The sequence below is a fragment of the Cucurbita pepo genome, chromosome 16 (genome assembly GCF_057944985.1).
Source record: "Cucurbita pepo subsp. pepo isolate OVF chromosome 16, ASM5794498v1, whole genome shotgun sequence".
Taxonomy (NCBI): Eukaryota; Viridiplantae; Streptophyta; class Magnoliopsida; order Cucurbitales; family Cucurbitaceae; genus Cucurbita; species Cucurbita pepo.
Genome location: NC_141813.1, coordinates 6,145,172 through 6,168,501, shown reverse-complemented (window position 1 = coordinate 6,168,501; position 23,330 = coordinate 6,145,172). Strand labels below are relative to the sequence as shown.

General features: G+C 35.0%; 3 non-coding genes across 3 annotated transcripts; 2 read left to right on the top strand and 1 right to left on the bottom strand.

Annotated features, from left to right (window-relative positions):
• Nucleotides 1–7,865: 7,865 nt before the first annotated feature.
• TRNAP-AGG (transfer RNA proline (anticodon AGG)) lies at nucleotides 7,866–7,937 on the top strand. The gene has a single exon. It is a non-coding gene; the product is annotated as a tRNA-Pro (tRNA).
• A 5,534-nt stretch (nucleotides 7,938–13,471) lies between these two features.
• TRNAA-AGC (transfer RNA alanine (anticodon AGC)) lies at nucleotides 13,472–13,544 on the top strand. The gene has a single exon. It is a non-coding gene; the product is annotated as a tRNA-Ala (tRNA).
• Nucleotides 13,545–21,576: 8,032 nt separating this feature from the next.
• TRNAC-GCA (transfer RNA cysteine (anticodon GCA)) lies at nucleotides 21,577–21,648 on the bottom strand. Its single transcript has one exon. It is a non-coding gene; the product is annotated as a tRNA-Cys (tRNA).
• Between the last annotated feature and the right edge of the window lie 1,682 nt (nucleotides 21,649–23,330).

Below are 23,330 nucleotides of genomic sequence, written 5' to 3'. Positions count from 1 at the left end.
TTCCCAACTAAGCTATCCCAACAAACATTAAAAATGAAAACTCATTGATATTTTAAAAAGAAATAATCACTAATTTTAAATTGAATAGTCAAGAGTCAAGTTATGTGACGTGAATCAGGTGTGGTGAACGTGGATTCGAACACGTGACCTTCAGATTTTCAGTCTGATGCTCTCAAAACTGTGTTATCTTCGCTAATATTTGAAAAAAAAAATCATAAGTAAAGGTATTTCTGCTAATTCATTATATTTTAAATTAAAAAAAAAATAATAAGTAAAGGTATTTCTGCTAATTCATTATATTTTAAAAATAAATAATTCTTTATTGAATAGTCAGCTTATGCAAATGGAAACAAGTGCACTGAACGTGGAGATTAAACACGTGACCTTCAAATCTTTAGTTTGACACTCTCCCAACTGAGCTATCCCGACTAACATTAAAAGTAAAAATTCATAAGTAAAGCTATTTCCACTAATTCATTATATTTTAAAAAGAAATAATAATAAACTAAACTATAAGGTGCAATGAATAATGCAGATCAAACACAAGACCTTCCAATATTCAATCTAATGCTATTTCCACTAATTCATTATATTTTAAAAAGAAATAATAATAAACTAAACTATAAGGTGCAATGAATAATGCAGATCAAACACAAGACCTTCCAATATTCAATCTAATGCTCTCCCAACTAAGCCATCCGAGATAACATAAAAAATTAATAATGGTCAACCTATGCCAGTTGGATCAAACACGTGACCTTCAGATCTTCAATCTGACGCTCTCCCAACTGAGCTAAACCCGCAATCATTAGAAATAAAAATTCATGAGTAAAGATATTTTTGCTGATTCATTGAGATTTTAAAAAGAAATAATGACTAATTTTTTATTGAATAGTCAGGTTATGCAAATAGAAAAAAGTGCGGTGAACGTAGAGATCGAACACGGGACATTCAAATCTTAAATCTGACGCTCTCCAAACTAAGCTATCCCCGCTAACATTAAAAATGAAAGTTTTTAAATAAAGGTATTTCCGCTAATTAATTGAAATTTTAGAAAGAAATGATCACTAATTTTAGATTGAATAGTCAAATTGTGCAACGTGAACCATGTGTGGTGAACGTGGATCGAACACGAGACCTTCAAATCTTCAATCTAACTCTCTCTCAACTGAACTATCCACACTAACGTAAAAAATGAAAATTCATCAGTAAAGGTATTTTCGCTACTTCATTGAAATTTTAAATAGAAATAATCACTAATTTTTAATAAGATATTCAAGTTATCCAACTTGTATAAGGTGCGGTGAACTAGAACACGTTAGGTATTTCCGATAATTCATTGAGATTTCATAAAGGAACAATGACTAATTTTAGATTGAATAGTCGGGTTATGCAACTAGAATCAGGTGCGGTGAACGTGGAGATCAAACACGTGACCTTCAAATCTTCAGTCTGACGCTCTCCCAACAGAGCTATCCCCGCTAATATTAAAAATGAAAATTCATAAGGTATTTTCGCTAATTCATTATGTTTAAGAAAGAAATAATCACTAATTTTAGATTGAATAAGCAAGTTATGTTTTTAGATTGTATAGTCAGGTAATAAACTTGTATTAGATGCGTTGAATGTGGATAAAACACGTGTGACCTTCAAATCTTCAGTCTAACAATCTCCCAACTTAGCTACTCTTGCTAACATTAAAAATGAATATTCATCAGTAAAGGTATTGGGTACACTTCTGGAAATTCAACAAAAGGCAATAGTATTAGACTGAGATGCCAGATTTAAATCTCGCTTCTGGAAAATTAAACAAAAGGAATTGGGTACGCAGTTATAGTATGACATTCCACCCATAAACAGATGGTCAAACAGAAATGCTCAAGCAAATATTGAAAGACATGTTGAGGGTATATGTGATGGATTTTGTAGGAAGCTCGGATAAGTACCTACCCCTTATGAAATTCGCTTATAATAATACTTGCCAAGCCACCATACAAATGGTCACATACGAGGTTCTTTATGGACGGAGATTTCGATCCCCTATCTTTTCGGAAGAAGGGGGGCAAACAACAACTATTGGGCTAGAGCTGGTGCAAATTACCAACGCCGCAGTCCAGAAGATTAAAGCTAGGATACAAACCGCACAAAGCTGAGAGAAAAGCAATGCAGACCTAAGGCGCAAGGACATGGAACTGTAGGTAGGGGATCATATACACCTAAAGGTAGCACCCCATGAGAGGGGTGCTCAGGTAGGGTAAAAAGGGGAAGCTAAGCCCTAGGTTTATCCCTCCCTTTGAGATATTAGAAAGGATTGGATCTGTGGCCTATAGAATCGGGCAATGCCCAAACATGTCTGCAGTACATAATATCTTTCATGTATCCATACTACGGAAGTATACCCTAGATCGTTCGCATGTACTGGCTCATGAAACTCTCTTCTTGAGAGATGACCTAACGTATAAAGAAGACCCGATTCAAATAATAGACAAGAAAGTCAAATGATTGAGAAACAAGGAAATCTCTCTCGTTAAGGTCCTATGGAAGAATCATAGAGTAGAAGAAGCAACTTGGGAAACAAAAGGCAAATAAGAACCTTGTACTCTGGAATAAGCACTTTCGATGACCGAAAGTTTTCAAAGGAGAGGAGAATTTGCAACACTCAAGGTCTCCAATAAGAGACAGTGTATAATCCCTACTAGGTTGTATCTAGAAGCAAAGAACAAGTAAAATTGAAAAAACATTAAGAAAATGGTACTTTTTCTAATTTTTATAAACTTCCCGAATCATTAAATTTTTTATAGAATAAGAATTACAAGGTGCTTAAAAAAGGAAGGCTCCAATCGGAGAAAACTTTTCTAGCAGAAGATTCAGAAAAATCAAGAATGAAATTATAGAAATTCTAGACGTTTCAATGGTAGTGGAAAATCCGTCTATAAATTATGAATTAGGGTAGACTATTAGGGGCAAGAACAAGCTTAATCGAGTACCCAATCGAGAGATACAAGTTTTTTGTTTTGGGTTATCGTGTTCATGGGTTTACCTCGAATTCGAGAACTATAGTCCACTATTCATTTCCAAACTTGTTCCTGCACCTTCTAAATAAGTTTACCCATAAGTTTTGGGAAGGAAAGAGGTCCTCAAAGTGCTAGTAGGTTTTCTCACGAATTAGTCCACGTTAGGTTACCCTCTAATGTTTTCCTAAGCTAAAACCTCAACTCCTAAAGCCTAACCCATGGCATTATGTATAAACCTAGGTTCATCAATAATCCATGTACCAAGTACCTAGAACTATGTGAATAACATGCTGAATAAGTTGCTAGGATCCATACCCAGAAGTAACCATTATCTGCATTACGATGTGTACTAAAAGGCCCCTATTCTTCTTTAGGTAGGATGTCCTGCAATATGTATCATGAGCTGGATGTTATGATAGGCCTACCTTTCCCATCAGCTAAACGAGATGTCCTACACAACGATTTACCAGTAGGCTTACATGATTATGACGACACCACTCATGTGTTCCTGGGGAGAAAATTGAAGATTATTTTAGGGGAAGGTTTTCAGGATCATTATATGATACATGACACGATGACCTCTAAGTTCTAAGATCCTGAAAACATAACAAGAAGTAATATCCTAGCTTAAGGTCGCGATTAAAAACTTACTAGTAGGCTACTTACTAAGTTTTACACACTCCATGTTTATCATTTTTTTTCAAGTAACTAAGAGTTGGTCGTGGATGACTGGACTTTGGAGTGTGGGGCATGTACTAACTTCTATTTTTAATCTAGTATTTTTTGTTCTTCTTTTGAGTCTGCTTCTTATTTTGTGTTTGTAACGAATATGTATATGTAACACCCAAAAAAATAATGAGTTTAAAATTACCAAACAAAATATCAATTTTCAAATGGAATGGAGAATAAGACCATTCGAAAAAAGAAAAGGACAAAAGAAAAATATTAAATACATTTTCAACTAATGCATTTGGTTGAGAGATATTATGGCCAATATAAGAAAAATATAGCATTAACTAATTTTCATGGACACATTTGGATCCTTAGCATACTAAAATGACTGTTATTATTGGTATCAAACCAATAACAATTCATATTAGCTAAATCTTCCAATTGATAATTAGGCCAGAGAAAGAACTTGAATTTATTTTTATATCTATCAACATGTTTGCTACTTTTATCTAAAACTTGATCACGAATTTTTCTTATTTGCATTGTAAAATTATGTATTTCTATGGATATCATTTCTATTTCTAGAATTGAAACAAAAACATGTGGATAAATTTCAAATATTGAGGCGCATAAAAGATATGGACCAGCAACTAAAAATGATAGATCCACTACAAGGCATTTGGTCTAATGGTATGATTCTCGCTTCGGGTGCGAGAGGTCCCAAGTTTGATTCTCAAAATGCTCCCAACAATTATATAAAATTGAAGCATGCAATATAATAAGATTTGAAATAGGTTTTTTTTAAACCTTGAACCAAGAAGTAATTGAGATGGATATTTGGAAAGAAAAAAAAAACAAAAAAGCTATATTTAATTATAATTTAAAGTGTCTTTATAACATGTTAATTGAAGAGAGCAAACAACAAGAATAAACACACAAAGGAAATTTGTGTATGTATGATTCTCTTCAAATCTTGGAAACTATGAGGATTCCTCTCCTTTCTTGACATAAAGACTTACTTTTTTGGGACTTGGACCATAAACAGTCATCTACTCTTACTCCTACTCCCTTCTCTAAGAATCAACATAGCATAATCATTCCATGAAGGCCGAGGTAGTCTTATAAAAGAAGATGAGGCTACCACTTTCAAATCATTCCATGAGGACTTGAGAAAGTTTTGTAAAAGAAGATGAGGGTACCACTTTCTACTGCAGAATTTCTATGTGAATAGAGAATGAACCATATTCTTGGGAGATAAGATAGAGCCTCGAGCCTAACTTCAAAGGCATTACACAAATTGTTCTATGATATTTTTTCTAGGAACTCTTTGTTAGGTTGTCCGTTGAAGGTTTCAGGAAAGGGACACAGATTCTCTATTGCACTGATCTCCCAATAGAAGTTTTACCTAGGTCATCTATCGTCACAACCCTTTTAAGGAAGATGCGCCCAAATAACCAGTGAACAATAACATTTAAAGAAGTTTCAGAGAGCGAGAAGAGAATTGTGATAGAAGTTGCCCTAGGTAAAACTTCTTTAAATGTCTTAGCAAATCATGACCTCATAATGAGGAGTCTCTTGGACAACAATAACATATGGACAACAAATGTCTTAGCCAATTGTGACGGTCATGATTGCTCAAGGCGTGTCGCCCAAATAATCGGTAAACAATAACATTGCACAAATAACCGCCTTGGACAACAAATCGTTTACAAGAATGGCTGAGACATGCAACATGCAACCACAGGCAACACGCCTTGGGCAATCATGACTATGACATCTGCCCCCACACAATTTATTGGATGAGGCTGACTTTAGGTCTCTCGATGCGCTTCCAGCTGATCTCATAATGAGGAGTCTCTTCCAACCTACTAGGTGCTGTTGAAATCACTTCTCGGTTTGTTGAGTCTTCATGTCTTCTCTGTTCGTGTCTTTCCTACTTTCTTCGCTTGAAACTTTTTTCTTATTTGTATGACGTCATACCACCTGCTTCTGCTTGATGCCTTTTGGGTCAAAATAATAACGTTTCAAGTTACTAACGTGGACAAAAAGGTTAGTCCGCATCCATAAGAGAAATTGGATTCTATATGATGTCTTCATAATCTTATGGATAACTTTAACTAGTCCATAGTATTTTCACACCAGTTTTTGGTTCTTGTTGCTTTGAACTCGAAGTTTATCTGAACTTAACTTATATGAACTCTTTATTTTTCTTGAAATTATTGTGGTTGACGCTTCCGACTGACCCTTCTCTTCATCCGTCTAGATGATATTTCTGTGTGAACAGGTGTTGCTTCAGTGGTTTGTTTCTGTCTCCCTTCTTCAGTATCTAACCTTGTTTTTGTCTCTTCTGGTGGGGATAAATCCATTATCTGACCTTGTTTTGCGTCGTGGTGTTCATGTAGTGGCAACAAAGTTTCTATTGAGGTTGGCTCACTCGAGCTCCCCTTTTTAATTACAACAGTAGTAGCAAGCGTAGATTCATCATGGCTATGATTCTTTTTCAACTGTAGTATCGACATCATTTTCAACCCTCTTGGTTGATGGATGTTTTTCTGATGATCATCGGGTTAGACTCCATTACTACTAGACATTTTGCTAGGGGCATGTAAATGACTTTGTGTTTCAGCAGGACGTTCATTCCTGACACGACGTCGAAGTCATCCATTTCAACTATCACTAAACAATTTGCCTAGTCCAAGGCTCCAGCTTGATTAGAGTTCTCATTGTGACTCCTAAGACAGGTAAAGCTTCCAATTTGACGGCGTTCATCTTTCCTGTATCTTGATGCCAAAGGATGTTAAAATATTTTGCATCTGTCTCCATCATGAGTTGTGGGTGGCTTTAGAGTTGACAATGGTGTTCCTTACTACTTTGTGCTTTACCCAAACCTCGACATACATAATATATATATATTCATTTAACTATAACACATATGGTCCATGAAAGAATTGTAACTCTTATGCTCATTAATATTATAATGGCTACTACCTAAATTATAACCTAAAGTTGATAATTGATGTCCAATTAGCCAACCCTAAATTTGTAATCATTGTGGATTGATTGAAATTACAATGGAAGTAGTTTAAACTCCTAGTACCTTAAAGGAAGTTGGTCTCTTCTAATAAAACACGAAGTTCTCTTTAATATCATTAATACAATTATGCTAGACATGAAACTACAACTGCGTTCAATTTAACTCCATTTTATTGTCATCTTGAATGACGTGTGAATATATATTCTTGATTTACCTTGATATTTCATATTAGTTAAGCTTTTTGCAAAATCACAATTAGACAACAACAAAGATGAACTTTGGTCTGTTTATTATTTTAAAGAAAATTTCTTTCTCCATCTTATTCCTAATAACTCTGCAACTAAATTCATATTATGTTAAGAAACAAATTTTTTACTCGCAAGAAGTAAAATATGCAACTTTAACTAAAATTTCATCTAAACAAATTTTATTGGCATACAACATAGATGACAATTATAGCCTTCAAACAAAAACTAGAGTAGTTGTGGTGAACGGGATAGAAACTCTAGTGTTCATCCATAATATACAACCACTACCTAAATTATGACCTAAAAATTTGAAAACATAAGTTGTAGTTGAAAATTACATAAAACAATCCCCTAAATCAAAGAACTCGTGTCTAATTAGTAAACCCTAAAGATAGTAGCTAACATAGAGTAATTGAAGCTCCACATGAAGTAATTTAAAGTTCCAGTTACTTAACTAAAGTTTATCTGTCTTTAATGAAGCATGAGTTGCACTTAAGTTCATGAAATATTTATAGACTCCAACTCTTAGTACTATTAATGCAATTATATTTCATATGAGTTTGTCATAAATCAAACTATGGTACATTCAATACAACTTCATTTTCTTGTCATACGAAGCAAAATAGAAGAATTAAATCAAACAAACTGACGAACTGAGCCGAATAAATCCAACCCAACCAAAACTGATTAGTTTGATTCATTTGTTGGGTTGTAGTTTATTCGATAACACTTGCATATTAGAACAATTCAACATTACATGCCTTACTTACAAGTAAAATACTAGACCATCAACTTTTTGTTTTATAGTCCAACAACCGCTCAAGAAAATAGATTTCAAACTTGAGAGAAAAAAATATATTGAGTAGGAGTTAAAAATGTTGCATTTTTTTTTAGAAAGGGCATTTGGTCTAGTGGTATGATTCTCGCTTAGGGTGCGAGAGGTCTCGAGTTCAATTCTCGGAATGCCCCTATGTTCATTTCTCAAAAGATGAGCCTTAGAGAAAGATAATGCTCTTATTAATATCATTTACTTGTGTACTCCACGATATATGTCTATAGTCCATAATAAGGGCATTTGGTCTAGTGGTATGATTCTTGCTTTGGGTGCAAGAGGTCTCAAGTTCGATTCTCGGAATGCCCCTTCAAAAGATAAAAATGACAATTTGGAAACGAAAAAAAAAAACAAAATGAAAGGCATGTGGTCTAAGTGTTATGATTATTCTTTTGGGTGTGAGAGGTCTCAAGTTCGATTCTCAAAATGCCCCCAACAATATTATATCAAAATGAATTATGCAAGATAATATGATTTAAAATGTGATTTTTAAACATTGAACCAAGAAGATCGTCTCGAGCCGGACTTCGTAAAGAGCATTACACAAATTGTTCTATTATTGTATTCTTTCTAGGATTGTCACAATTCGGTCATCTGTTGTCACAATCCTACTTTTCAGTCAAATAGGTCATCTGTTGTCACAATCCTTTCTTTCTAGTAACTTTTCAGTCAAATAGGTCATCTGTTGTCACAATCCTTTGTTCTATTGTCTGTTGTCACAATCCTTTGTTCTATTGTATTCTTTCTAGGAACTTTTCAGTCAAATAGGTCATCTGTTGTCACAATCCTTTGTTCTATTGTATTCTTTCTAGGAACTTTTCAATCAAATAGGTTATCTGTTGTCACAATCCTTTTAAGGAAGATGCGCCGAAATAACCGATGAAGAAGTTTTAGAGAGCCATAGGTTCGAATCCTGTCACCTTGATGTGTTATTCTCAGGGGCCGAAGTGCAAAGCCCCGTAGTCTATCCGTGGTCAGGAAAGTAGGCATGTTGTCCACTGTCGTCACATAGGTCATCTGTCGTCACAATTCTTTTAAGAAAGATGCACCCAAATAACAGATGAAGAAGTTTCAAAGAGCCATAGGTTCGAATCCTGTCACCATGATGTGGTATTCTCAGGGGCCGAAGTGCAAATCCCCGTAGTCTTTTCGCGTATACGCAATCTCGAAACCCAATTAGCTCAGGGACTATCTCCTCAACCCTGGCGAGTATGAGTTCTTGGTAAGAGAGAATGTCGAATGAGAGAGACATTCGATTACGGCAACATTCGCAACTACCAAAGTGCACTAAACCTAGTAGAGATCTTCGACCTAACGATAATGGTACTTCAAGCCCATTTAATCAATCCGCTTTGTACCTTATTGTTGACCGAATCGGATGCACGCCAGGCCTAAATTCTCTCTCAGTCACTCGAAGACGAAAGGAAGATCAGATCCGAAGTTTACGAATCGAAGAAAAAGTGGATCTGAGTTCTACACGCTTTGATTTTCAAAAGCTTCGCTTGCCTGCGGTACTTTATTCAGGATGTGCAACAATACGGTCATCTCTCAGCCGTGTATAGAGAATTCCTTGATCATTTCCTTGGCGGATAACACAAATGAAATCGCTTCCCTGACCGCCCATCTTATGAGTCCATTCTTGTCTTGTTGGTTTGTTGTACTATTCTATACCTCTCTCGATTGATAGAAAGACGTTCAGGAGCTGGGAGGGCCTATCGTGAGGGAACTTTCCTTTTCACGGTAGACAAAGGTAAAGCGGGAGCTGCATATGTCCACTGTGATCAAGGCAGAGCGACTCCATCTTTAAAAGATGTTGGTTTTATCAAAACTGTTAGATCTGCTTTCGTTAAAGAAAAAATAGGAGCTCTTGGTTTGGCCGATGTCGAATCGTATGGCAATGCGGAATCGACTCATGATGAGGATTCTGCTTTTCATACTGCTGCTATGAGCCGAAAGAGTTGGTAAGCTATCTCGCTAAATGAAAGGAAAAAGCACGTACGCGTTGACCTTGTTACAAGGGGCGGGGGCCAGCCAAAGAAGGTTAGTCGGACTAGGTTAGGACCCTGATCCGGTTCAGCTATGTTCTTCCATGCGAGAATGTATGCGTATCGGTATCCTCTTTAGGACCGGTTGCTTCCTCTTTTTGTTTATACGTTTGGAGAAACCTGCTAAGCCCGCCTTTCTTATCAGGTGTGATTCAATCTTTCAGCTCAAACTTTCCTATCGTCCCACGGAAAAGGTAGGAGTACGACTACCTTTTCCTTTTCTTTCTCGAGCCAAGGGATCATTCAGTTTCTACCAAAAATATCACTATCTATTAGTTGCCGTAATCGAATGTATTTCTCATTTCACGTTAGCTCCTCCAAGAGTTTCCTGGTCCGTAGTAGATGAAACCTTGGACTTCTATCGGACTTATAGCATTGCCTGGTGAGCTCGCCGTTGAGGGTTGGCCTTACAGGAGATTGAGCAGCCTTTCTTTCCCTACCTGGTATGCTTTCCCGCTTATTGTGCAACTAGCCAACTAGCCAAAGAGAGAGGGAGAGGGATCATGTCAATCAATTTGTATGTGCAGTTTGTCCCTCCTGTACTTGCCTGCTTAGCTTTCTTAGCCAACATCTCCGGTTTCTCCTGAACCAAGAGGTCCTGCTTATCCATACCCAAAAGTCACACTTTCAGCCGAAAGACTGATTTTTTTCATAAAGTCGGTTCATAGATCAAGAATGAATGAAGCTGCTTATAGGGACAGTCATGCGATACGTCTTTTCATACTCGCCTTTTCTTTAACCCTACTATCAACCTAGCCATTCTCGCTTGTTGCTTTAAGGGGTCTCCCCACTGTAGATTACTTGGATTGGTTCTCTCGTACTTGTGCCAAAAAGGATGGGCGAGTTTGGTTTGAATGTTCATCGATTGGGTGGATCCATATGCTCCGGGGGGGGGGGGGGGTGAGACGAGGTGTAGCGCAGTCTAGTCAGCGCATCTTTTTTTGGGTATGTTGTCCGCTAAAGGTTTTAGGAAAGGGGGTACAAATTTTCTACATAGGTCATCTATGGTCACAATCCTTTTAATTTGTGGTCACAATCCTTTTAAGAAGATGCTCCCAAATAATCGGTGAAAATTAGCCTTTAAAGAAGTTTCACAAAGCAAGAAGAGGCAGAACAGAGAATAGGAGTGAGTCGTGCATGGAAGAAAGAACTAGTAGGTTTAATTTGGGTTCGTTTGAACTAAAAAATGAACCAAAATTTTTCAAACGAACCCAAATTTAAGACTCACTAGCCCAAAGTCCATATGTGGTAAAAAAAAAAACCTTCCATGGCCCAACCCTTATTCGCAGTCCACATCCAACAATTTCTTTTTCAACCTACACGTATGCTCCAGGCCAAACTCACGTAACTAGTCAGAAGATGCGGCCCACAACTGAACGGAAGACAAGTGTCACAATCGCACTCTTGCAATAGTGAGACAATGATTATGTGACATTTGTTCTAATCCAATGAACAAGTCAACCATGCAAAATTTAGACTGAACGAACAATAGCAGTGTATGCTCGAATCACGTTTAGAAGAAATATTTTAGAAAACGTGAGCGAGGAAATACATTCAAAACAATTTCAAATAAAGTAATGTTATAAGCTAAAAGTGAAGAAACAACAACTGGTCACGTTCTCCTATAGTACATTTTAGAACATTTTAGTCCTGATGGGTGTAGATATGATTTTGAGAACTAATCATACACCCCGTATTGGCACAACAATAATAGTAAAGGCCTATCTAAGATGAAAGCAAGTAAAATGTGTTTGGAATGAGCATGCCACCATGAACCACAAATCGTTTACAGGAATAGCTGAGACATCTAACATGCAGCCACAGGAAACATGCCTTGGCTAATCATGACCGCGACATCTGCCCTTACACAATTTGTCAATATCTCTATCAACCGGCTCTTCATAAACTCAACGTTGTAGGATGAGGCCGACTTTAGGTCTCGCGACGCGCTTCTAGCTGATCTCAGTATTGAGGAGTCTTTTCCAACCTACTAGGAGCTATTGAAAATCACTTCACGGTTTGTTAACTCTTCAAGTCTTCTCTGTTGGTGTCTTTCCTACTTTCTTCGCTTGAAACAATTTCTTCTTTGCATGACGTCATACGACCTGCTTTTACTTGATGTTTTCTTGGTCGGAATAATAACATTTCAAGTTACTTACGTGGACAACAGGGTTAGTCTGTATCCATAGGAGCAATTGGATCCTATATGATGTCTTCCTTATCTTGTGGATAAACTTCGACTAGTCCATAGAATTTTCGCACCAGTCTTTGGTTCTTGTTGCTTTGAACTCAAAGTTGATCTAACCTTAACTTATCATAACTCTCTATTTGCTTTGAAATTATCGGGGAAAGTACAGGGATCAATACCTTGCATCTCCAATTGAATTGATTACTAAATATATTATTTCTTTTCAATTTTTTCTTATTTAGGACATAATGAGCCGGGATAGTTTTTCATTTTCAGATGACGAGATGTTTAGGACTTTGTGACATAAGAATTGTGGGGATATAGCTTAGATGGTAGAGCACTCGCTTTGCATGTGAGAGTTATGGGGATTGATACCCTGCATCTCTAGATTTTCTTCATTTTCACTATTATTGATGATGGGAAATTTAGGGTTTTATGATGCAAGAATTGTGGGGATGTAGCTTATGATGGGAAATTTAGAGTTTTATGATGCAAGAATTGTGGGGATGTAGCTTAGATGGTAGAGTTGATTTAGCATGCAAAGGGATATCCCCATCTCCAAAAGAAACTATTTGTTATTAATATTTTACTTCTATTCAACCTTTCCTTATTTATGACATAATTAGCGGAGATATTTTTTCATTTTCACTAGAATTGATGACGGGACATTTAGGGTTTTCTGATATAAGTATTGTGGGAATGTAGCTTAGATGGTAGATTGCTTGCTTAGCATGCGAGAGGTATGGGGATGGGATCGATACCCCATATCTCCAAAAGAAACTATTTGTTATTACTATTTTATTTCTATTCAATTTTTCCTTATTTATGACATAATGAATAACGTTATTTTTTTTTTTTATTTTCCTTATTATTGATGACGAGATGTTTAGGATTTTGTGACATAAGAATTTTGAGGATATAGCTTAGATGGTAGAGTGTTTGCATCAAATGTGAGAAGTACTGGTATCGATACCATGCATCAACAAAGGAAACGATTACTAAATAAATTAGTTCTTTTAAATTTTTCCTTACTTACGACATAATGTACGGGGATTGATAACCCGCATCTCCAAAAGAAAGTATTTAATTTGTTATTATATTTTTTCATTTTCACAATTATCGATGCCTCGCATCACCAAACCAAACTATTTGTTAATATTTTGATATTTTTTTATTTTCACTATTATTGATGATGTGACATTTAAGGTTTTATGATGTAAAAATCAAGGGGATGTAGCTCAGATGGTAGAGCGCTCGCTTTGCATGCGAGAGGTACGGGGATCGATACCCCCTGCATCTGCCTCCAGAAATAAGACTATCTATTATTAAAAATATATTATTTCTTTTTCCTTATTCATGACATGTTGGGTAGCAATATTTCTTCATTTTCACTATTATTGATGACGGGAAATTTAGAGTTTTGTGATGTAATGATTGTGGGGATGTAGCTCAGATGGTAGAGCGCTCGCTTAGCATGCGAGAGGTACGGGGATCGATACCCCGCATCTCCAAAAGAGAGAAATTATTTTATCATTATGGCTATGCCATTTTTATAGATAAAAGAGAGTAATGTCCAAGAAGCACCTGCTACTTATGGAGAGGGAATTTGAAGAATTCCACAAAAGATAAGAGCTTATAGGATGGCGGTAGCGTCCGATGCATATGACGGAACTTCTTCACAATTGCAATATCTGACCAATGAATGTTATTGTCATTTATAGCTTCTATCACAATAATATAAAATTTGGGGTCAAAACCTATATGGGACTGAAAAGACCATTCACCACACGCTTGTAAATTAAATTATATCTACCACCTCTGAAATTTTCCACGGCAAACCTTCCAACAGCTTGCACTTCTTCATCATTGACATCCTTAATTGGAACTAGATTTTAAGGCAAATCTTCTCCACGACTCACTTTGGAACACGTTTATAGATAGTTTCAACAAACTTACTTTGCTCGTGAATACTTTGGAGTTCAATATTTATAGTTGGAGAACGCTATTCAAATTGATATGGTCGAATCTTACAACAAAGTCTAATTGAGCCTCCCTCTATTAGGAGATAGCTTCGAATCAAATTCTTTAGTTTGGACAATGGTTGCATTGTTTTAGTCAAACAACCAAGACTAATGTATTACCAATAGTATAAACATTTTGTACGTGTATTTTCTTACATATTAACAATTGTATACAAATAATAATTAAATTTATGAGTAGAAGTTTGGATGAAGTTTTATTAAATAGGTAATCTTAAATTAGATCTAAAAATATGGTTCGTTATTTGATTATTTTCTCTTGAGTGAAATTTAAGTGAAACACATTCTCTACCCAAGTAATTGCAAGATGCAAGCTTCACACTAAGAGGAATCAAAGTCCCAAGTATCAACGTCAATTTTTATTCTCCATCTCAACATAAATTAAACTTATTTTCGTGAAGATATCTATTTATAAAAGCAAAATATCTCAGGGTCACAAAAAAAAAAAAAAAAAAAAAAAAAAAAAAGATATAGATACTAGACATAAATATGATACCAAATAGATATGGTAACATGTCATTCTTAAAAAACTAGGACACCGATATGACAATGATACATTAATTAAAAAGAATACGAAATTAATATTAACTTAATCAACAAAAATTTGTATTTTTTTTTTAAAATTATAATCCAAATTAATAAAAAAATACCATTGATATTTGCAATTTCTCTATAAAAAATATAATCATAATTATTTAAAAAAAATACCATTTTTCAAAAAAAAAAAAAAAAAAAAAAAAAAAAAACTTCAAAACTACTCTTTAACTTTCATAAGTGTTTAAAAAAAGATAGATGGGAGAAAATTGAAGGTTATTTTAGGGGAAGGTTTTCAAAATCAGTATAAGATCCTAAAAACATAACAAGAAGTAATATCCTAGCTTAAGGTCGTGATTAAGAACCTACTAGTAGGCTACTTACTAAGTTTTACTCACTCCATGTTTATCATTTTTTTTCAAGTAACTAAGAGTTGGTCGTGGATGAGAGCGGACTTTGGAGTGTGGGCCATGGACTAAGCTATGTTTTTAATCTAGTTTTTCTTGTTCTTCTTTTGAGTCTGCTTCTTATTTTGTGTTTGTAACGAGTATGTATATGTAACACCCCAAAAATGAAGGAAATTATCTCCCATAAGAATAAGCCACTCATGAAAGACCCAAAGGATTTTAAGGAAAAAAATTAAAGGATTAAGCAAGAACAAAGGACTTAGTCAAGTCACTCGTGTACCCTAACAAGTGATTTCAAGGAGTTAAAGGCCTTTTGAAAAGGATTGGAAAGGAAAAACTAAATCAAAAGGGCAAAAAAGTCATTTTCTCAATTATCAAGAATCTTTCCGGATTTGTAATTCGTTATCTAGAAGGAATCTCAAGATCCAAAAAAAAGGGAAAAATGATAAAAAAGTGATGAGAAATTTGTAGAAAAATTAAGGATTTTTCGAGAAAAATAATAATAAAATATTCGGAAAGTGGAAAATTACCAAAATACTCCTGGAAGAATGGATAATTACAGAAATGCCACTCTAATTAGAATAAGAGCATCTACCGTGACCATCCGAGCAAAATCTTTTGAACTCAAATCTCAATCGTCGGATCTCCTCAAAAATTTGAATGATCTAGAACGATCACGCACGGATCATCACATCCAACGACTAGTGTTCAAAGCCAAGGTCGGTAAGGCTATGATCGGAGTTGATATCTCCAAAAAATTATCTAGAAAGTTCGATCTCTAAATAACGAAATTCTGGAGCTCTCAATGTCGGTTTAAGCTCCTCCTATAAAGTCTTAAGTAGGAGCAACAATACGAAATAAGAATCGAGAAAGGTCGATCCCCCAATCGAAGACAATAAACGTTTAGATTATGGGTCTCCTACTCTCAGATTTCTTCCAAATTCGAGAGCAATCCTCCACCATTTCTCTTCTAACTTATTCCTACCGTTTCTCAACAAGATTACCCACAAGTTCTATGAAGGAATAGAGTGCTGAAAGTGCCTAGAAACCATTCCCGCAATTCGATCAGCCATTGAAGAACTTCAAGAAAAACTTGAAAATCCAATCCGAGGATACATGATGATTCGTCGAGCAAGAATGATTCCAATCAGTTTCTGCACCTCCAAGGAATGCTTCCATAGAAGACCACGAAGAAAAATAACCTCGAGAGCGTGCCAAATTGAAGGAAATAGGTTTCGAAATTAAATTGGGGATAAGAGTCAAAATTCCTATCTACGATCTCTTTTCCTTCCATTAAGGATTCCTCTAGCTTCAGAGGAAGAAGTTGAGTAAACTTGATGAAGGAATTGAGAGCTGAAACGTCGTAGAATAAGCTACCCACGTGATCGAAAATCTGGCGTTTCGAGTGAGTTGCATACCAAGAACGATTTCTGGAAATTAAGGTCCTACACTCAAAGACGTTCCTCCATACCAATTCCTTTAGCCTGAAGATAGGATATGGAAGAGGTTCAATGAAGAAATAGGGCCTTGAAACCCCTAGAATCGGCTACCCAATAAGAAGTCCTTTGTTTTATCTCAAGCGATAAATCAGATTTTGGATGAACTTTGGTAGCGAATATCTTAGGCTACGATCCATGAGAAGTTATCAAATAAATCCCTCGCCCTTTCTTGTAACATCCATCTTTAAGTTTCACGAAGAAATCGAGGAGAGAAACGTTGTAATGTGGCTGTACAGGCCGAGTTTCAGATGGCGGCGACGCGAGCGCATCTTCTTCCTATTCAAAGGAAGAAAACGATGATACGACCAGTTCAACTGAACTGTCCAAGTCAACTCAAAATTTGACCTTTTCTCGGGTTTTCTCAGTAGATCTTATTTTATGAAATGTTGTATGAATCCTTATCCCGAGAGGTTATATAATGTAATGAAGTTTGGGAGTTATTAGAAAACTGTAGTTAGCGAAACCAAGATATGGGAGAAAATGCTCATCACGATCCATATAACTTTACCTCCTAGGATAACTAAAGTGGTATCCCTGAAATAATAGATTCCCCAGATGTACCCTTGGTCTCTAATAGATACTACGTGCACAATATCATGCTGGGCTATTCCTAAGAACTTATAAGTTCCAAGCTTGACCCAAGACGTTAGGCATAAACCTAGGATCACCAAGAATCCAAGAAAACACCTAGGTTAATGCAAACATCATGCTTAACAAGTTGCTAGGATCCATGCCTGAAGTAACCATTATCTCACTTCACGAAGTGTACCGCGAGGCCCCTATTTCTCTTTAGGTGGGATGCTATGGTATATGTACCATGAGCAGGATTCCATGATGAACTTATTATCTCCCTCACCTAAATGAGATTCCCTGCACCACGATTTGCTAGCAGGATGCCACGATTATGACAACGCCACCTATGCACTCATGGGGAGAAAATTAAGAGTTACTTCGGAAGAGTTTTCATAGTTAAAATACGATGCATGACATGACAACCTCTAAGGTTTAGTTTCTAAAAACGAAACAAGAAGTCATATCCTAGCTCAAGGCTTAGACATTGGTTGGAGCAAGTTCGGAACCTAAAACTCATGCTAGTTATTATGGGTTCAAATGATTACGGAGGTCATGTTCATGAAGCCTTGGAAGGCATTGGAAGGCATGAAGCGGAGCAAGTTCGAAATAACTCAAGAAAGTTACACCTTATGCCTCAAGAAAATTTGTGTTTTCGCATCGAATGCTAGGTAACACCCTTTTGTTTTAAAATGTCTTGTGTTGTCGTTCCTTATTCTGTGTTTTCGCATCAAGGTCATTTCATAAAGGTCCTACTAGGAGTTGAATCTAGGTCGTTGGATTCAAAGTCCAAAGTGCTAACCACTACACCATAGAATCCCTTATAAAAATTTATTTTGGAATGGTTTTCCTATTTTATGCAGATTCCACAAGAAGAGAGATCCTATCACGAGTCAAACTCAAGTTATTGGATTCAAAGTTCTAGAGCTGTTTTATCTAACTCGTTGTGATCTTGAGCACCTTTAGAGTGGTTGCAGAAGTATCCCTCCAATGTTGATTGAAGCTCTTGGAGAACATGTAATTTTATATATTTCTTATAGTTAATTTATATATTGTTGTATATTACAAACAAATTGAAATAATACTTTACATCCCAGTCTTTCTTTCTTCCGTGCAAAACTTAACATGAAAACTATATTATTTCAATATTCACTCGAGAAACAAGGGGTGAAAACTATATTATTTCAAACTCTCCATTATTGCTTCTACTTTGCGTGAAAATGCTTCCACTAAATAATGTTGCTAACTAGGTTGTTTGATTTGGTTCAATTCTTGGGTCCACTAGATTGAATCGACCTAGCTCAATTAAACTCTTGATAATATAAAAATCATAAGTTTCTTAAATTACCTTAACTTAAAAGTTTAACCCCTAATTTTTTTTAGAATGTTTAGCTTTGTTTCTAGTTGATCTCTAAATGCTTAGAAGTATCTAATAAGACTTCTATTCAAGGAACTTTTCTCTATAAAAGATGTAAGACTTCAGGTTTATTATTAAGGAATTTCAAATGCGTGATTTGATATATCATAGAGGACAAAAATATTTATTTGTTTCAAATATCTTATGTTGACCATTCTTTTTTGTCAAGTATTTTGAATATTATCATTGTGAATTACTAATGGCATTAGATTGAATCTCATTAATAACAATATCCCAAAACTCAGGTAAAGATGACATCAAAATTAATACTTTAATTTCATCTTCAAAATTTATTTCCACTTGACTCGGTTGACATGTAATCATAATAGTCACCGGTGCACAAATATTTACAACCTTAAAAGGTAGAAATTATAAGGAGTACAAGAGAAAGTGCTTAAAATAGTTTCAAAATATAGAAAAAAAAAATAGTAGGAATTGGTCAAAGTGTACATCCATGGATCACTTATGGATCACTTATGGCACAGCACAACACAGATGAAGGGAACATTTTTTTATTTCTCTACTATATTAGGCCCTTTGGTTTATTGGCCTTACAAGATGGAGACATGAAGTTTTCTATGTTTGAAATAAATTTGGTTTGATTGTTTTCGGGTTAGCATTGGTACCATCAAAACTTATTTATTTCTTTGAAATGTTGGAGTTTACAATTTACATGTTTTCATTTTTCTACTTTGTCTGCCTGCATTTAGAAATGAAGCAAAATTAGTCTGAGGGTTTTAGGCAGATTGTTATAATTCTAATTTTTAACTAAAAAAAAAAATTAGTCTCGTTGTCACCCTTAAAACTACCCTATAGGTATAATCGACCTATTATCTGTTGGCTTTTTTTCCTTAATCTTTCGATGATAACAAACCTACCTTCAATTATTAACAATTCTCAGTATTTTTGTCCACAGTGTAAGGTTGGGAACAACGATTTCAACGTCTTTTTTGGTTCACTCAAATTAGAGATAAAACGAAGAAGTTCCAGTCAAAACAAATACCCGACGTGATGATGTGGTGGCAAAATTGACACTATGGACCAATCAAATTCAAAACAAGATACCTGACGTGATGATATGGTGAAAAAATTGATGATGTGGTGACAAAATTGACATCATAGACTAGCGGCAAAATTGACATCATAGACCAATCGAAGTATGACATTTATAAATTTGGTAGAGTAATAAGGTGGAGTTTTCAATTACATTTATAAAAGTTTTCCATTACTTTTAAATTATAAAATCATTTCAATTACATTTATAAAAGTTTTCGGTTACCTTCTAAATGGCAAGAAATTATAAAGATTTCATTTACATTTATGAAAACTAGTTGTTACTTTTAAATGAAAAAAAAATTATAATGATTTTATTTATGAAAACGAGTTATTACTTTTAAATGGAAAGAAATTATAATGATTTCATTTAGTTTTCATAAAGATACTGTGGTCTATAATTTTTTATATAAATTTAAAAATAAATAAATATTATTTTTCGTGTTGCACGTTTCTGTTCACGTTTTAGTGGTCCGTATCAATTCCTATTTTTACAACTTGATCGCTATTTAAACTCATCACCTATTAGTATTTTTCACAGCACAACACACAGAACATTTGTTTCCTCGATCTAAATTTTTTTTAAAAAGCCTCCATTGTTGCTCCCTACAAAACTTCCAATTCTATTTTTTTTATCTTATTCCTGAGAGAGATGTCTATTATTTAAGAGTGTTGTGGTGTGTTTCTATAAGATTTCAGACAATTTTACTGGTTTGATCCTAAGCCGTTGAAAGGATTGAGTTTGCTCTTGAACTCGTAAAAAGAGCGGTATACCGGTTTGATCCTGAGCCGTGGAAAGGATTGAGTTTGCTCTTCAACTCATAAAAAGAGCGGTGTACCGGTTTGATCCTGAGTCGTGGAAAGGATTGAGTTTTCTCTTGAACTCGTAAAAAGAGCGGTGTACCGGTTTGATCCTGAGCCGTGGAAAGGATTGAGTTTGCTCTTGCAGTCGTAAAAAGAGTGGTGTAGCGGTTAGGCTCTGATCCGAGGAAAGAGTTAGAAAGTTTTATTCAAAGTTTTATTCAAATTCCCACTACAAAACGATGGTGTTATATTTTCTAACCCTTTTCCTATTTAAGTTCTAAATTATTGTTAAGTTTTATTGCATGGTATCAAGTTTGATTGTTATTAAAAAAAAATTTAATAATTAGATTGTTGAAACCCTATTCACCCCCTCTAGGGTTGTCATATCGATCCAACATTATCCTTCCACCAATAGGAGCAAAGGCAACGTTACTATGTGAAAGTTTCATGTCATTTATTCAACAATAAGGGTGTTAGCATGCATTTGGAAATGAACCCATATTTAAAAAATTTAGATAAAATAGAAAAGAATTGTTATCTCAAAGACAATGATACTATGTGAAACTAGCCTCAAGATTCTTCCTTAACTCTTAGGGGCGGTAAACCAACGGTTCCTTCACCCAAGACCCATGGCCCAACTCCCAACATGGAAGGGATAATCTAGAGAATCATTCCAAGAACCCTAACGGATGGGTTACAAACTCACATTATCAAGCTCGACAACAAACAATATCGCCGGCAAATTTAGGAAGACTACATGAAATTACGAATATATCAATGTAGGATTTTTTAATTTACCGATTTTTAAAATGTTAAATTATGTGAAATTACTAGCAAAGAAGAATATTTTAGAGAGCTATTCCTTTTTATTTAAGATTTTGATATTTAAGAAAAGAGAAAATGAATAAAAATAGGAGACATTTTATAGATTTAGGAGGAGTAAGTGAAAACAAAAAGGGAGTCATGACCCATTTTCGGTGGGTTCTCGAGGCACGGATTGCAAGTTAAAACAGGTTGAAAACAAAGTAAAATGTTTTCTCGAAATAAAAAACATGGAGTGAGTACAAAGTTGACTAATTGTAAGTTTTTAACCATGTTGGTTGCTTGGATACCACACTCTTTTCTTAATGTACATGGAATCGGTAATTATTCTTATTTCTTTTCCCTTTAGACACTCGGTGGTCGGGAGTAAATCGAACAAAGTATCTGTCCAAAATAAAAGGGCCCAACCAGATTTGAACTGGTGACCTCTTGATCTGCAGTCAAATGCTCTACCACTGAGCTATGGACCCATTTTGCATGATTTTAACTTTAGTGACTTCTTCTACAGAGTGTCAATCCAAAAGTGTAAAAAGTGTCTGTCCAAAATAAAAGGGCCCAACCAAGTTCAAACGGGTGACCGGTCAAATTCTCTACCACTGAGCCATGGATCAATTTTGTAGGATTTTAACCTTAGTGACCTCGTAGACATAGTGTCGGTCCAAAAAGTGTAACAAATTTCTATCCTAGATAGAAGGTCCCAACTAGGTTCGAATTGGTCACCTCTTGATCTGCAATTAAATGCTCTAACATTGAGCTATGGTCCCATTTTGTATGATCTCAATCTTAGTGACCCCTTCTACAGATTATCGGTCCAAAAGTGACCCTACCGAATTGACTATGGACCAATTTTGTATGAATTGGTGGATTACCTATCGGGAATTAAACACAGGTCGTTAGATTCAAAGTCGAAAGTGCTAACCACTACACCATAGAACCACTCGTTAAACTTTATTTTGGCAGCGATTTTGATAAGCGTCAACAACGCTGGATTTTGCAAAGCTAGAGGTCGTAGTATGCTTATAGACTTTCACAAGGTGTTTTCAACTTCTTTTATAGGTAATTGAACTTTTGAGTCCATGCAAATGATTGGTTGGATTAGTATGAGTTTAAGAAGACCGAGGAGAGAAGAGAGACTTTGTTAGAAACTCACCCATAGGTAATCTCCCAAGATGTTTTCAACTTCTTTTATAGGTAGAATTTTAAAATCAAACCACAACAAAATTTACTTCTATCTAGCAAAATTATTTTTTGTTTGAAACAAGATTATAGATAAATTTAAAATCCAAGAAAACGGATCTGAGTTTGATATTATTTGATTTTGGGTATGGACACAACTAGTTGATTTCTTTTGATTACATTAATGAATGTATGTAGATGTTTAAAGTGTTGATCTTAATGGTTTTAGAAAATATCAACACATCATCAATATAAACTATCGAAATTTTATATTTGTCCTTTTAAGAAATTAGAATTTTCCGAAATCCCAATTTCATGTCGAATTTTATAAAAACATTTGACTCTAAATTCTTTTTATCAAATCATTTTTGTTTTGGATTGGATATCTTATTTATTCTAAAACCTTATTCAAAGATTTGTAGTTAATTACTGGTATCAGAATTTCTAGTTTTTTTTCACCATGTTAACCTAAAATGTCAGAAATGACCACCTGCTCTTTGGAGACCTTATCAGTTTCCTCTACAAAATATCACCTAAAATGTCACAGTATTTAGTGTTTGATACTTTTTGACTTAACCCTAGGGTTCTATTTACGGTGAACTTGTGATTATTTTTGTCAAATTATATATTTGATTACCTAATACATTAAGATATAATATCTTATTTAAATAATATTAAAATGTGGTAGAATATCATAATATATGTTTAATTAATATGAATATCATTCAAATTTCAAATATATATTTTTATTTAATGTTTATGATACACATCAATTATTTTAATATTTAACATATCAAATACGTTAATATGTTTTGATATTATACTTCAAGACTATAGGAACTTTCTCAGAGGACCTGAGAGTTACATCGGCCCACAATGCATCTCATGGACTGGCTCATGAAACTCTCTTCTTGAGAGATGACCTAACATATAAAGAAGACCCGATTCAAATAATAGACAAGAAAGTCAAATGATT